We start from the raw sequence: 17,855 nt of genomic DNA, 5'->3' as shown, positions 1-17,855 counted from the left end.
ATCTCCGATGAACATCCAGGCAAAAATCCTCAACAAAATACTTGCAAACTGAATCCAGCAGCACATCAAAATGCTTATCCACCACGATCAAGTGAGTTTTATCCCTGGGATGCAAGTTCAGTTCAACACATGCAAATCAAATGTGATTCATCACATAAACAGAACTAAAACCAAAACCACATGATTATTTCAATAGATGCAGAAAAGACTTTGATAAAATTCAATATGCTACATGTTTAAAATTCTCAGCAAACTAGGCATTGAAGAAATTTACTTCAGAATAATAAGAGCCATCTATGACTAACCTACAGCTAACTTCATAATGAATGGGCAAAATCTAGAAACATTCCCCATGAGAACTGGAACAAGATAAGGATGCCCACTTTCACCATTCCTATTCAACATATTAATAATAGTATTTGAAGTTCTAGTCAGAGCAGTCAGGCAAGAGAAAAAAATAAAAAGGCATCCAAATAGGAAGAGAGCAAGTCAAACATTTGTTTGCAGATGATACAACTTCATACCTAGGAAACTCCATAGTCTCTGCCCAAAACCTCCTTGATCTGGTAAACAACTTCAGCAAAGCTTCAGTATACAAAATTAATGCACAAAAATTAGTAGCATTTCTATACACCAACAACATCCAAGCTGAGAGCCAAATTAATAATGCAATCAAGGGTGAAAATATTCTCTATTCAATAGGTGGTGCTGAGATAACTGGCTAGCCGTAGGCCAAAGATTGAAACTTGACCCTTTTACCATATAGAAAAATCAACTCAATTTGCATAGTGACTTAAATGTAAAACCTAAAACCATAAAAATCCAAGAAGATGCTATAACAGGATGTTTTATTTAAAAAAATCCAAGAATAAAACCTAGGAAATACCATTCTGGACATAAGTCTTGGAAAACAGTTCATTATGAAGATTGCAAAAGCAATTGCAATGCAAATGAAAATTGAGAAATGGGACTTAATTAAACTAGAGAGTTTCTGCACAGCAAAAGAAACTGTCAACAGAGTAAACAGAACAGAATGAGAGAAATTATTTGCAAACTGTGTATTGAACAAAGGTTTAATATCTAGGACACAGAAGGAACTTAAACAAATTCATATGCAAAGAACAAATGATCCCATTATAAAGTGGGGAAACACATAGACACTCATTTTTCAAAAGAAGATACACATTTGGCCAACAAGCATATGAAACAAATGCTCAGCATCACCAATCATTGGGCAAATGCAAATCAAAATCACAATGAGATGCCATCTCATACCAGTTTGAATGGCTATTTTTAAAAGTCAAAAAATAAGAGATGCTGGTGAGACTATAAAGAAAAGGGAACATTTACACACTGCTGGTCGGAATGTAAAATAGTTCAACCACTGTGGAAAGTAGTTTGGCAATTTCTGAAAGGACTTAGGACTACCATTTAGGCCAACAACCCCATTATTTGGTATAAACCCAAAGGAATAGAAATCATTCTATCATAAAGACATATGCACAGGTGTTTTCAGTGCACCACCATTCACAATAGTAAAGACATGGAATCAACCTAGATGCCCTTAGGAATACTGCACAGCCATAAAAAAGAATGAAATCCTGTTTTTGCAGCAACCTGGTTACAACTGGAGGCCATTATCCTAAGTGAACTAACACAGGAATAGAAAACCAAATACTGTATGTTTTCACTTATGTGGGAAGTAAACATTGAGTACACATGGACACAAAGAAGGGAAAAATAGACACCAGGGCCTATTTGAGGGTGGAGGTTGGAGGAAGGTCAGAATTGGAAAAGCTACCTATCAGATACTACGCTTATTACCTGGGTAATAAAATAATCTGTACGCCAAGCCCCCATGAGAGTAGAGGGATTAAAGTACAGGTCCACAAATGGGTTGTTTATATTTTGGCAAATTGTTTACTTTTTTCTCTTTTTTGGGGGGGTGGGGGTGGGGCGGGGATGACCAGAAATACTTCCAAGACTGCAAATATCATTTATCCACCAATAGTTCACATTCCCAGTGACTACTAGATACCTGCACCAGAGTGACCACAGCTTCCTCATCTCTATGTAGACAAAATGGCACTCTATTTACATCTACCATCCACTGACGTTTCCTAAAGGAATCAATAGCATCATAATCATGCTTCCACCCAGGCTAAATTCCTCTTCCAACTTCTAAGACTGATCAATTGAGTCACGTATCTTCTGAAGCTGGATACTCCTCTCCCATCAACAAGATTGCCAATTAGTTCAGATCCTTGCCATCATTCACCATTCTTGACTACTGCAATAGCCCTTCCTTCTTATATCCATGTTCTGCTCACTCAGTTTTCTTTCTTTACTCTTATAAGTTATTTTTTAAATTGCTAAAATTATTATTTTTACATTAAAAATCGTATTGATTTCTGATACTTTATAGTACTACTATATGTTCAAACATTTATTATGGCTCATAACGCTCTTCACAATCTGGTCTTTCTCAGTCTCATTGCCTGAATTCTCATTTCCCTTTATGATAGATGCAGGAGACAGGTAAGGGAACATGCACAGGGCCTTGACTGGGCCCGTCCACGATGGACTGAGGGCCAACATACACACTGGGAGAATGAGGTGGAGCCACCAAAATTTCACACCTTATGCAGGAGGTGGAGCCTGGCCTTTTCTGCTCCTGCGTGGTGAGGTATTCAATCTGTGAGGTGGGATCCTATTGACAGCACCCCTTCTTTCTTTGCTGAGAGCTTCTTTTCGCTTCATAAATCCATCCCTCCTCATTTTCTTTCCTTAATAAATCCAGCCTCCTCACTCTTCAATGTGCCCACGTGCCTAATGCTTTCTGGTTGTGAGGCAAGAACCCAGATTTTAACTGAACTATGGAGCAAAAAATTCTGCATCATTTATGCCTTATATTCTAGCCATACCAAAACACATGCTTTTTCCTGAACTCTGTCTCCCTGTTCATATCCTGTGGCTTTGTAAATGTTATTTCCTTTGCCTGGAATGTCCTGCATTCTCTTTTATATCTGGTGACTTCCTAGAAGTTCTTAATACTTTTAAATTATTTCTCCCCAAACTGTTCAGACTTGCCATATCATTTTGTCCTTACCTTTTGTTATGGCACCATTTCATTCTATGGAAAATATGTGTATGTCCATTTATTTCCCATGTCTATCTTCCCCATTAATCTGATTCCTCATTAAGATGGTGACTTTTTCTTCTTCATTATGCACCCAAAATGATTATCACCATGCATAGTACCAGTCAGATAGTCAGTAAAGTTTTTAGGGTATTGATGTGGGTTTAGGGAGATATAAGAATAGAAAATTGTAGAGGGATGAAATCCTCATACTTTTCCTATATTTTAGCCATATACTTTACAGACTTATGTTTAAGTTCACCAGGCATAGAAACAAGAAAGGGAACTGCTGAAGCCAACTCACAGATACAGACGTTACTGTCAGTGGCTTTGATGTAATTCAGTTTGTCCATAAAATGCTTTTAGCCAATTTTCTCAGATTCGTTCGTGGGATCTTCTATTTTTTATTTCAAATGCTAATACCTGTGCTTTTACAGTTACAAAAGTGTCTGAGGTGCTCCTTCAATGGCATTGTGTTTCCTGAGGATAATTATTTTGAAACAAAGGGATAAAAGTGCTGCTGCTCTGTGGTCACACTGGGAGCCCTTCAGAAAGAGCAAAATCTGTTTGCTTCTCAGAAATCACTAGTGAAGACTGATGTATGAAGTCCACGGTGGAAATGCTATTTCAACTTTCAAAGACCTTAACAACTACAGCTATTCATTCACATGGCCACTGAAGCTTCCAAGGACTCACAAATCCCAAAGATTTGAAAAATGATACTAAATTGTTAAACTCAAGTGCAGGGAAGATAAGGAAAATGCTACCTAGAAAATGGTTAAGAATTCTTTAGGAAATTGTTCTTATTTTCAAAGGTGATGATATATGCAGCTGGTGTTCAATCATATTTTAATTTTGTTACTTTTAAATTTAAAATCTAGATGTTATCATGCAATAAACACTTTCGAGTTTCAAAGACTTTGAGATCACCATTTTATACAGAACATAATTTTTCTTTATGCATTTTGACAAATGTCTATCGTACATGTGCTTCAAGTCTTTTGAGATTATGAAGTTTGTTCCATTAGCCTAACCAAGTCTATTTGTTTTCTGGGCTGCTCTCACTAGTATTTAACTTTTTAATACTAAGCCTAAATATTCTTCTTTTGTACTTCTGCATCTTTTTAAAAAAATTCATTTTGCATGTTGAAGCATATAATAGAGACACGTAGATATATAATGTATACTCATAAATACATATATTGAAGCAACTTAAAGCTAGTCTATTCTTTTTCGCTCTGCCTTTGAAATTTGACAGAAATGTATCCTATCTCCCATCAATCTTCTCTTCTCCAGTTTACACACTTTTCATCACATAGCAGCATAAAGAATGATAAAAATCATATTATGAAAATCTTTCTTGACATAGCATGATGTTATCAATGCACCACTCAGCAGGGCAAGAGTTTTGCTTCCATTTATGGCACTAATAACAGACTTATCCTGACCATCTACAGTATCTGCTTTTTCTTGCAAAGAATGATATATATTTACAAGATTTTCAGTGAGTTTGGGAGGCTTTCGGAGGCTGTAGAGCATAGAAGAACTAGTTGGCGAAAAATAACTGAAGACTGCTTCTTAATTCATGTTCCTGGTTTGTTCTAATAGGCAATCTACATCACCATAGTGTGTGTTAATTAGAAAGAGTTGAATAATGAGAAATGCCACTAAGATTAACCTGGTTGTGCCATAGAATAAAGCACTGACATATAGAAATAAGTTAAATGTTATAAATTATGCCTTCACAGTAAAATGACAAAGAAGGAAAAATTTAAAGGTTTTTGTGTTCCACTGCACAGGAAGACAAAATCCTATAGATACCATTCATTTTTTTTTATTTATTTATTTTTCAATCTATCGTTTCGTTAAGATTTTTTTGGTTCCTCAAGTAAAATTTCCCTTCTAGTATTTTCATACAGGTATTGATCAACTTACGACCTATGCAATTTACGATCATTCGACTTTACGATCACAATCTCTAGCCATGACTGCTCCGCGTGTGGCAGCGCAAACGTTGCCCAGCTGGGTGTACGACAGTGCGGACCAGCTTCCGGCAGCACTACCATCTCCACGTGCATATAGCCTGCTCAACTTACGACCAAATCGTGTTATGACCGGTCTGTCGGAACAATCGTGGTCTTAAGTTGAGTACTAGCTGTATTTGTTTTTATTATTTATTTATTTGTGACATACAGAGATCTTAACAACTGCAGTATTGCCAAAAGAAAGTGATTGGTTTTAACAAAGACTGTTTGCTTGGGCAAATGCACTCAGTTAATGGCCTTGGTCAAATGGCCTGGCTGTGGGATAATATGGCCTTACAAGTGACATGCTGTTCCGTTAGCTGGTTTGCCATGTAAAAATATTTGGACTTGTAAGAGCTGAAGAATTTTGTTTATACTTGTCAACAAGTGAAAGCTTAGGATATATATATATATTTATGTATACATACGACATTTTTTAAATCAACTCTATTGAAGCATAATTTACATACAATGAATTGTTCTCTATTTTCAATGTAAACCTGTACAACTACTGTTAAACAAAGATGCTAAACGTTTACATCATTCTAGAAAAATCCGTGTGCCCTTTGCCATTAACACTGCTGCCTCTGATCCCTTGGCTCAACATCCTGAACCCTGACAACCACTGGTCTGCTTTCTGACACTGTATTAGTTTTGTCTATTTAGAATCTTATCTAAATGGAATGAAACATTATGAATAACTACTTTTGCTCAGCATAATGGCATAATCTTTTTGTTTGGTATTCACCCATATCGTTCTGTGTATCAGCAGTTTGTTTCTTTTTATTACTATGTAGTAGCCTATTGTGTGAATATACTATAATTTGTTTTTCTCACATCTTGATAGATGGTTGGATTGTTTCCAGTTTGAGGCACTTATGAACAAAGCTGTGATAAACATTTACATACAAGCATATGTATATATATTTTTTCATATTTTAGGGGTAAATACCTGTAAGTTTAATTGGTATGTAACAATGCAAGCATATATTTAAAGAAGCTGCCAATCTTTTCCCCAAAGTGGCTGAAAATTTAATATTTGAATGGTCAATATATAATAATTCTTTTTTTTCTATCTTCTTTTGGAAGAACTGAGCATTTTCTATTTCTAAATTTTTAAATTTTATGTTGTTTTTATTATACTTTAAGTTCTGGGGCACATGTGTAGTGCGTGCAGGATGGTTACATACACACGCCATGGTGGTTTACTGCATCCATCCCCCTGTCATCTACATTAGGTATTTTTCCTATTGTTATTCCTCCCCAATCCCCCGACCCCCCAACTGACCCCAGTGTGTGATGCTCCCTTCCCTGGGTCCATGTGTTCTCATTTTTCAACACCCACTTATTAGTGAGAACATGAGGTGTTTGGTTTTCTGCTCTTGTGTCAGTTTGCTGAAAATGATGGTTTCCAGCTTCATTCATGTCCCTGAAAAGGACGTGAACTCATCTTTTTTTATGGTTGCATAGTGGAATAACTGAGCATTTTCACATTCCATTTTATCTCCTCTGTTAACTTGCAAACTCTTCCATTTTGTTTTGTTTTATGACCATTGTTTTAGAGTTTATGATATATATCTTTAACTTATCATCGTCTAATTTAAATAATGCTTTACACTAGTTTACCTATAATGCAAAACATTTATAACAGTGTATTTCCACTTTCCCTCCTTTATTTTTATAGTATTGTTATTATACATATTATGCTATAAACCCCATAATATGTACTAATATTTTTGTTTTAAAGTTGTTCTTTACAGATGAAAAATGAGAAAAAAGTCATCTGTTATGTTTATCCACATACTTACCATTCCTGATCTTCTTCACTTCTTTCTGTAGATCTAGATTACTGTATGCTGTCATTTTCTCCCATCCTAAATAATTTCCATTAAGATTTCTTGCAACCAACTGCTGGTGATGAACACTCTTTGCTTCTTTTGTCTGAAAATATTTTTATTTTACACTCATATTTAAAATATACTCTCACTAGATATAATATCCTAAATTATGAATATTTATCTTTTCTTTACATTAGAAATTTCATTTTATTGTTTAAGTATTGTTTTTTTTCTGATGATGTCTTCTATCCTTCTTGTCCCACTTATAAGAAGCATTCCCCAGCCCCAGACGGATTAAAACCATTTTTCTCATTAATTTGGCTATTAAGTTCTTTTGAGTAATTTTCCTTGTGTTTATCGTATTTGTAGTGCTTTTTGCTTCTTGGATTTGTGCTATAACAGGTTTTCATTAAATTTGGTAAATTTCAGCCACTATGTTTTTGAATATTTTTTTGGTAGATCTTACCCCCCTTTTCTGGGACTCTAAGTGTATTACACTGCTGGCTGTTGTCTCACAGGTCTCTAATGTATGAGTTCATTTTGTGTTGTTATAAAAGAATACCTTAGACTGGATAGTTTATAACGAAAAACTGTTTACTTAATTCATAGTTCTGCAGCTGGGAAGTTCAAGAGTATAGAGCTGCATCTGGATGGCTTGGAGAGGGCCATATGCTGGGTCAAAACACTGTGAGAAAGCAGAAAAGCCAGATGGCATATAAAGTGATCCATGGTGAGAGAGGAAGCAAGAGAAGGTCTAGGAAGCCAAACTGCCTTTTATAACAACTTATTTTCAGTGATTTAGCCAGACATGTGAGAGCAAGCACTTACTCCAGCAGGAGGGCATTAATTTATTCATGAGTGATCTGCCCCGTTACCCAAACACCTTTGACAAGGCCCTACCTCCCAACACTACCACACTTGTGCTCAAAGTTCAAGATGAGTTTCAAAGGAAACAAACTACCATAGCAACAGAGCTTATGTTCATTTTCTCTGAACTTCAGATTAGTTTCTATTGCTATGTTGGTAAGGTGACTTTTCCATCTGCATTGTCTAATCTGGTATTACATTCATCTAGTGAGTTTTTATTTCAAATATTTAATATTTCAACACTACACTTCTCATTTAGTTTTTAAAAAATATATTTTCCCTCCTCATTATATTCATATTTTTTTGAAGTCTTTCAGGATATTTTTAATAGCTTTCTGAATGTTCTTCTTTGCCAATTTCATCTTCCAATCATTTCTGGTTTTGTTCCTATTAACTTATTTTTTTGTTTTCGGGTTATGGTTCAGATTTTTCTGCCTCTTCACACTTCTATTTTTTTTATTGGATGCTAAATATTATGTATTTTATGTTTTCAGTGTTCAGATTTTTGTTGTCTTCTATTATGGAGCAGCAATTTTTGTTATGACCAGTATTTAGGTTACTTTAAGATCATTTTGACTTTTCAAGGCTGGTTTTTAAGTTTTGTTAGGGTAGGTCTAGAATGGCCTTGACTCCCAAATGTGATACTTCTAGGGTTTACTGACTGCCCCAAATTTTAATGAGGTCTATTCACTCCAGCTGAACAAGCTCGAATGTCTCTATGCTCTTGGAAATTTTTCAGCCTGCTATACTCCAATAGTATCTCTTTGCCTAGACTTATGTAGTTTTACTCCAGGCATGTCAGTTTAATCCTAGGCAAAATATTTAAAGGGATTCCTGTGTCGATTTTGGAGATTTTTCTCTGTATAGTTACTTCCTCTACAATATTCTACTACTCTAACATCAGTCACCATAATCTTCCTGAACTTGGATTTATCTCTTTTCAGTTCAGCAAGTCGTCTCTTCTGTGTTTGAGTCTTGCCTTTCCTGTACTGTGGTTCTAAACATATTTCTAGGCAGAGAAAAGGATGATAGGCCTTACTCCATTTTTCTTTTTCTCAGGGGTCATAGTTCTATGCTGCTTATTTTTCAGCTGTTAAAAGCATTTGTTAAAGATTTTTTTCTTTGAGTTTTCTAGCTTTTGGTCTCCAAAGGTAGAAAGGCAAATATGGTACTAGTTATTCTGTGATGGCTACAGAGCTGATGTATTTCAATGTAAAAATTATAACTATTTGACATTCCTGATTATACACCATTTTATAATGAGAAAAAGAGCCCTCAAAATCCTACATTGGTCAATTTTTTAAAAACCTCTACTATGACATTGGAACAAGGTCAGTGTTTAGAAATTTATCTGTTGACATTTTTGTTGTTTCATTTTCAAAATTTGCCTTGAATTACACAACATTTTCATGAAAAATTTCTTCTTTCTTACAGTAAAAGAAGAGATTGTCTTTTTCTTAAAGGCACGTTATACATTTTCATCACCTGGTAATCTAGATGAGAGTAAGGGAATCCATTATAAGTAATGTGACTAAATAGCATTTTCTATGACTCATTGGTGCAAAAGCCATTGAGGGTTTTGCCATTACTTTTAATGTCAAAAACCACAATGACTTTTGCACCAACTTATATCTTAGTGATGTCATGGCTCAGATGTAGCATACCAGCACTTATATCATTAACTGAGACCAGCAGTTAATGATCTTCCTTGGTGCAATATATACCTGCCAGGTGGTAGAGTTACAGAAAATTTTACATAAAAAGAAATAATAAAAATGGTAAGACATTTTTCCCTTCTCAAAAACAAAATAACCTTATCTTTAAATCATTAAGGGCTATCATCTAATTGGGTTAATATTTAGATTATTAGAACAGGTGGCTGTTTGTTAATAACAATTGGCAAGTACGTCTCAGATTTTATTCTTAACTCAGCAATACATTAAAATGTTTTTTGCAATTTAGATGAATCAAGTCATTTTTTTCTTTCTTTTTGCATATGAGAGTCTTTTTTGAATGACCCCTGTGATCACGGTTGTACATTTTTAACAGTTATACATAATGACCAAATGAGGTTTCCAAATATGTATTAATTACATAAAATCTACATACCTTTATAAAGCAGCAGGACATACTTGGTCTGATAACATATACAGAGTCACAGATTTATTGCAACTAGCAGACTGGCTTTCTAGACCTGGGTTTGCATTTATTTGATGTACACAGGATTAAGAAACCACATGAATAGCTTTAAGGGACTAATTCCTAGTACTTCAAATTCTATATGTACTTATTGTCTACAGTCAATCTGCTTAGGAATGTACTGCAGCTGACAGGCTCTCCTTCCCATATCTTTCTCCTACTTTATAAAAGAAGACTTGTTTCCTCCTTGATCTTACTATGATACATTTTCCTGAATAGAAGAAACTTCTGGTACAAACTTTACCCCCTCTGAACAAGAAAGAAATAAAGAATCATTTGAAATATCGATGATATAGTTGATACAGGAAGTGGCATTAATTATGGGGTAACATTTCTGCTGCAAATGATAGCAGAATAAATGTCAGTTCCCATAAAAATTTTTTATAAGGATACTGGAATCAAAATTTGAGTTCAAGGATAAGAAGACATTTCGTAACATTTCTGACTGCCTCAAAAAGAATTTATGTGTTTGTTTTTTAAGTGGGTGATAGGTACCAAATTGTAGGATTTAAAACTTTTAAAATCTATCATGGAACTGTAGATGTAAACTTAGAAATGTTTGTAGAGCAAAGGCATGAACTACAGCGAGGGGTGGGAGGGAGAGCATTTATTTGTTAATTGCTCCTTTCTATTACACTTACAATTGGAAATGTCAAATAGGCATCAGGCTCTGCAGCTGGTCTTCTGGAAATTTATGGTTGTAATCAAGAGCCTGGCATGTACTGATACATTTCATGACATATTTCTAATGGCGGTTACCTTGAAGGTCCTCATTATATTTTGCTGCTGTGAATGAGCCACTTGGCATTTAAGAAGCAAGAAATAATTATGAGAAATATACAGTAGTCACTTGCTTTTTTCCTTGGTTCTCTTAGCTGATTTTCTAAGGAAAAAAAAAAAAAACACTGTCAATATGTTTGGATAGTGTATTTTAGGATTTTGCTGTTTTCAGATATTGCACACAGCAAAGGAAGATGGCCTTTGTATAATAAAGAGGCTTTTTAAGTTGTTGTCGATCAAATTATACATTGTGCAATTAGACCAGGGAATTTGCCTTAGGTTCCTAAATACCAAAGGTTGTGATGTCGTGACAGGTCCAATTATTTGACAGTGGAAGAAAATGCCATGGACAGAGCACATCTGAAGCAGCAGAATTCTCTTCAATATTACAATTGAAATCTGAGCCAAATATCTTACCTTAAAAAAAAAAGAAATAAAAATTAAAAGGCAGAAGCATCAAACTAGGACACTGTCTGCCTGGGGCTTTTAAAAATTTTGTGGAGGAAGGACTCATAGAACAATAGTGGGTAAGCATATACTTTTTGTGTGAGTTAATGTCTCTGCACTCAAATAATCTGATTGACGTTGCCAGTATTTTCTGAATACATGCTGGGAGTCTCCAAAGTCCTCTCTAAATGCTGTAATGTATTGACAACAAGTTAAACTTGGCTGAATGTAGAGATTTTCTCATTATGAAGTCTCTAAGGTTATGGAATGTCAGTCACTGGTCTATTTAGATTATCAAAACATGCCTGACTATAATTTCACTTCTTAGAAAACTCAAACTCTAGCATTTACCGTAATTGTTATATACCTCTCCCCAAAGCAAAATAATGTAGACTCTTTTCTACATCTGGCAAAGCACAAATAATTATTATGTAATGACACAAAAGGTGCTGAGCTAGAAGTGTTTCCTAACATATTTCTCCAGTGGTTAGTAAAAAAACAGGAAAAATAACTATCTATATTAACCCAAGTGTAGAAAAAACAAGAACTTTAATTAGTGAGGGTATCATATCACAGGCTCCACTATAGTAATTTGATATAATGCAATTTGTAGAATCAAATGAAAAGTAATCACATTATAATAAAGAGAGTAGAATGTGGTGTGCAGAGGATTGAGGCAGTGTCATACTCAATTGATGTCCCTGGGTAGCAAATCCATTAGTTTTGTGACTCTAGCTCCTGAGAATGCATGCTAATGGGGCAATATTTGAGGACATTAATTATATCTGGCAATATTTGGATAGCTAATATTCTCACTTATATTGCTAAATAATAGGATATATGTAACCAATTAATTTTTGGAGTTTTCACACAAGGTTAAAAGAATATAATTTTGCTATTTATACATTTCCCTCAAATTACTGTATTTTTCTTTTATAAAAGAGCCATTTCAGTGTTAATATGCCTGATTTAAAAATCTTTGATTCAGTGATAAATAGTAAATGCCTCCTTGTCTAGAATTACTCAAGTGAATAAAAAATTCTATATAGTAAGTTTGAATAATGATATCCTATATAAATATTCACTTGATTTTCCCAAAACTGATACGTAGTGTGTATGTCTATAAAATATGTCTATGTGTGCATATACAATATTGTACAAACAAGAAAGTAAAATAATACTGTCTTTAGATTAAACCATTCCAATTTAACAATTGAAGTGCTTTTATGAAATAAAATTTAGTATAATTAAAGAAAAACACTAGAGATTCTTGTTTTCTCTTAACTACACAGGATCACAGAGCCTCAGATTTGGAGGAGTCTTCAAGAATTATTCATTGTAGGCTCTGAATAAACATTTGAATCTACACATCTGCCCACTATTCATGAATTTCAGCTATAAACAAGTCCTAGGATAGAAAAATAATTCTTTGGGGTGAAAACCCTTCTTGGTTTTGGTCATTTTTTTTTTTTTTTTTGTGAGAGACCAGGGTCTCACACTGCTGGCCAGGCTGGAGTGTGGTGGTATGATCATAGCACACTGCCACCTCTGCCTCCCTGGCTCAAGCAATCCCCCCACCTCCCAAGTAGCAGGGACTACAGGCCACCATGCCCAGATAATTTGTTTGTATTTTATGTAGAGATGGGGTTTCGCTATGTTGTCTAGGCTGTTCTCAAACTCCTGAGCTCAAGCAATTCACCTGTCTCAACCTCCGAAAGTGCTGGGATTATAGGCATGAGCCACCACGCCTGGCCAGTCACACTCTTAATACATTCCATTATATTTACATCTCTCTTAAAAAGCATCATCCAGGTTTCAAGAAAAATGTTAAGGAATAAATTAGCACAAAGAAAAGTCATATTTAAAATATAATGATTATTTTATAAACTGAATAACATGTAAGTTTATTTTTTAAGTATAGGTCCTAATTACTTGATCTGCAACTGTACTTACAAAGTTGGATACTTAGGTATATTTGTCCCTCTTAAGAGTTCTCCCATTTGATGTGGACAATTGTTCCAATTTGTCAGGTCTTTTTTGGATCCTGTTTGTCATTCAGTGTTAACTGGCCCAGGGATAAATTATTTGTAATTTTGAGAAGCATGTTATCTATGGGTTCCTTTAAATCCAAGATAATAATGCTGATTAGAATAAGGCGATACTCTGATGAAATTGAAAAAAAAATAATTTGCCATTGAAATTACTCATCACTAAAGACATTTGTGAATTTTACTTTGTCTCCTTCCCTTCATTTATTCTATTAACCCTAATATATACTTGAAATATAACAATATGTAATATTTCTCTCATTAACAACGTTAGAATGTTTCCCTCTATTGTTCTGGATTAGAGGGATATATGGGTGGAAAGTGCTTAGATAAAATATTTTTATTGTGATCTCTCTTAACACTAGATGGGTTCAATAACTCTATTCATATGCCTGAGTATAAGTCATTATGGTGACGTTAGGTTATCCAGAAATTTGAGTTAGAAGAAGATGAGCCTCATTCGCAATGACTTACTTAAGGTGTTAATTCTCACTTAAAAGCTATCAAAATAGGCGTTTCTAACAGTATTCTATGATATTTAAAAAGTGATCTCCTGGTAATATTATTTGACTCAAACCCACAAATACTTCAATTGCAATGCTTGTGTTTCCCCACAAATTCTTATGTTGAAATCCTAATCTCCAACGTGACGATATTAGGAGGTAGAGCTTTTGGAAGATAATGAGATCATGAAGGTGGAACCCTCGTGAACAGGATTAATGTACTTTTAAAAGAGACCCCAAAAAGTTCTCTACTCCTCTTTATGCCATGTAAGGATACAAGAAGATGGTAGTCTGCAACCTCAAAGAGGGCCCTCATCAGAACTCAACCACGGTGCCACCCTGACCTCCGATTCTTAACCTCTATAAAAGTGAGAACTACAGTTGTGTTGTTTATAAGCAATTCAGCCTATGGTACTTTGTTACAGCAGCTGGAACAGACTGAGAAACCCAACAAGGATATTTCCCAAGAGGCAAAATTATATAGGCATGTTTTGATTTGTACCATAAACACAATTTCGAAAAACTGGACAACACTAAATAAGACAGTATTAAAACATAATATAGAAACTTGTTTTTAAAAATAAGCATGTTCTCTGAGGGATCCAAGATGGCCGATTAGGAGCAGCTCAGGGTTGCAGCTCCCAGTGAAAGCGCAGAGGGTGAGTGGACACTGCATTTCCAGATGGATTTTTATTGCCCACAGACCAGGAAATTCTGAGGCGGAGGAGTCCCACAGGTTGCAATTGCAGCTGTTTTGGACGGCGCAGCTGTTTTGCTGGTGCCCTGGCGGGGCGGTTCTCCATACAAAATACACGGGTCTGGGCACCATTTTATCTGGCAATTGGAGCTCTGGGAAGGCAGAGCTGCCCATTCATCTGATTAAAAAGGGGACTGAAACAGGGAGCCAGGCCAGGAGATTCCCAGGCAAAAAAGTTCCATGAATCTCAGTGCTTCTGTTTAAGCCGGCACAGTGAGTTGCTGCACGGGAAATCACACAGATCCTGGCACCTTTTCAACAGGTGACTGGAACACCTGGGAGAGAGTTGACCTTTCAACTAAAAAAAAAGGCTCTGGAGGCAGTGAGTCAGGTGATAAGGCTCAGTTGGTCCCACCCCCCAAGAAAACCCAGAAATTGGAAATGCTCTGGGTTGAGAATTTCACAGCAAGCACAGCTGAACCCGGGAAGGTCCAGCTCTGTGGGGGAGGGTGTCCGCCATTACCAAGGCACTCCACAATATGGAGGTAGCCCATCATTACAGAGGTGGGCCACCATTGCCGAGGCAGTTCTAACTACAACCCGTATAAACAGGACTGCAGGGAAGTTCACACGGCAGCTGGGCGGAGCCCACAGCAGTTCAGCAAAGCTTCTGCAGAAAGACAGTGACTAGGCTGCTTCCTTGCTGGGCAGGGCAGCCCTGAAGAAAAGGCAGCAGCACAATGGAAACTCATAAATAAAGCCCTAGCTCCCTGGTACAGAGCACCTGGGGAAAAAAGGGGGTTTATGAGTTCTGCTGCAGCAGACTTAAAGGTACCTGCCAAGCAGCTCAGAATCAATGGAGCTCACAGCTCAAAATTTGAGCTCCTATAAAGGACAGACTGTCTCCTCAAGCAGCTCCCTGACCCCCGTATATCCAAAGAGTCACCTCATAAAGGAGAGCTCAGACTGACATTTGGCGGGTATCCTTCTGGGACAAAGATAGCAGAAGAAGAAATTGGCAGCAACCCTTATTGTTCTGCAGCTGCTGCAGGTGATCCACAGGCAAGCAGGGCCTGGAGTGGACCTCAGCAGTCCTACAGCAGATGGGCCAGACTGTTAGAAGGAAAACTAAGGAACAGAAAGAACTTCATCATCAACAAATGGGACGTACACTCAGAGACCCAATCTGAAAGTCAACAACTACAAAGATGACAGGTGGATAAATCCACAAAGATGGGAAGAAACCAGCACCAAAAGGATGAAAACACCCGAAACCAGAATGCCTCTCCTCTTACAAGGGATCACAACTCCTCACCAGCAAGGGAACAAGGCTGGATGGAGAATGAGTCTGATGAATCGACAGAATCAGGCTTCAGAAGGTGGGTAATAAGAAACTTCTGTGAGATAAAAGAACATGTTCTAACCCAATTCAAAGAAACTAAGAACCTTGAAAAAAGATTTGATGAAATGCTAATGAGAATAGACAACTTAGAAATATAAGTGAATTGATGGAGCTGAAAAACACAACATGAGCACTTCGTGAAGCATACAAAAGTTTCAGTAGCTGAATTGATAAAGCAGAAGAAAGGATATCCGAGGTAGAAGATCAACTCAATGAAATAAAAGGAGAAGGCAAGATTAGAGAAAAAGGGGTAACCCAATGTAAAGAAACTAAGAACTTTGAAAAAAGGTTTGACGAAATGTTAACAATAACACACAATTTAGAGAGGAATATAAGTGAATTAATGGAGCTGAAAAACACAACACGAGAACTTTGCGAACTATGCACAAGCTTTAACAGCCGAATTGATCAAGCAGAAGAAAGGATATCAGAGGTCGAAGACCAACTTAATAAAATAAAACAAAAAGACAAGATTAGAGAAAAGAGGATAAAAAAGAATGAGCAAAGTCTCCAAGAAATAGGGGACTATGTGAAAAGACCTAATCTATGTTTGATAGGTGTACCTGAATGTGATCAAGGGAATCAATCCAAGCTGGAAAATACACTTCAGGATATTATTCAGGAAAACTTTCTCAACCTAGCAAGGCAGGACAATATTCAACTCCAGGTAATACAGAGAACACCACAAAGATATTCCTCAAGAAGACCAATCTCAAGGCACATAATCGCCAGATTCACCAGGGTTGAAATGAAAGAGAAAATACTGAGGGCAGCCAGAGAGAAAGGTAGGGTTACCCATAAAGGGAAGCCCATCAGACTCACAGCAGATCTCTCAGCAGAAACCCTACAAGACAGAAGAGAGTGGGGGCCAATATTCAACATCCTTAAAGAAAAGAACTTTCAACCAAGAATCTCCTATCCAGCCATACTAAGCTTCATAAGTGAAGGAAAAATAAAATCTTTTGTGAACAAGCAAGCACTCAGAGATTTCATCACCACCAGTCCTGCTTTACAAGAGCTTCTGAAAGAACCACTACAAATAGAAAAGAACAACCAGTATCAGCCTTTCTAAAAATGCCAAAAAATAAAGAACATCAACATAATTAAGAAATTGCATGAACTAATGGGCAAAACAGCCAGCTAACATTAAATGACAGTATCAAACTCACATATATTGTTATTAATTCTAAATTTAAATCGACTAAATCCCCCAATCCAAAGACACAGACAGGGAAAAAGAGCCAAGACCCATTGGTATGCTACATCCAGATCCATCGCATATGCAAGGATACACAAAGATTCAAAACAAAGGGATGGAGAAAAACTTACCAACCAAATGGAGAGCAAAAATAAATAGAAAGCAGAAGTTACAATTTTTGCTGATAAAATAGACTTCAAAGCAACAAAGATCAAAAGAAGCAAAGAATGATAATACATAATGATAAAAGGATCAATGTAACAAGAAGAGCTAAAGTTCCTAAATATATACGCACCCAATACAGGAATACCCAGATATATAAGAGTTATAAAGAGACTTGGACTCCCACACAATAATAGTGGGAGACTTCAACATCAATATTAGACAGATCAATGAGACAGAAAGTTAATATCAATATTCAGGACTTGAACTCAGATAGGGAATAAGTAGACTTAATTAACATTTATAGAACTCTCCACTTTAAATACACAAAATATACACTCTTATCAGTACTACATCACACCTATTTACAGGTTTAAATGAAATATTGATTGGCTGCTTGTTAATTATTTTCTTCCCTCATTTTTTTTCATGTCTCTATTATTAAACACAATTATAGGCATACCCATTTTTAGACTGCATTCTAGCCCGGGCAATAAAGCAACACCCCTGTTCTCTCTCCCTCTTCCTCTTCCTCTTTCTTCCTTTCCTTC

This window comes from Cebus imitator, unplaced genomic scaffold (genome assembly GCF_001604975.1).
Source record: "Cebus imitator isolate Cc_AM_T3 unplaced genomic scaffold, Cebus_imitator-1.0 Scaffold243, whole genome shotgun sequence".
In the NCBI taxonomy this organism is placed as follows: domain Eukaryota; kingdom Metazoa; phylum Chordata; class Mammalia; order Primates; family Cebidae; genus Cebus; species Cebus imitator.
The sequence above is the reverse complement of the archived record's forward strand: the minus strand, read 5'-3'. Positions refer to the sequence as shown.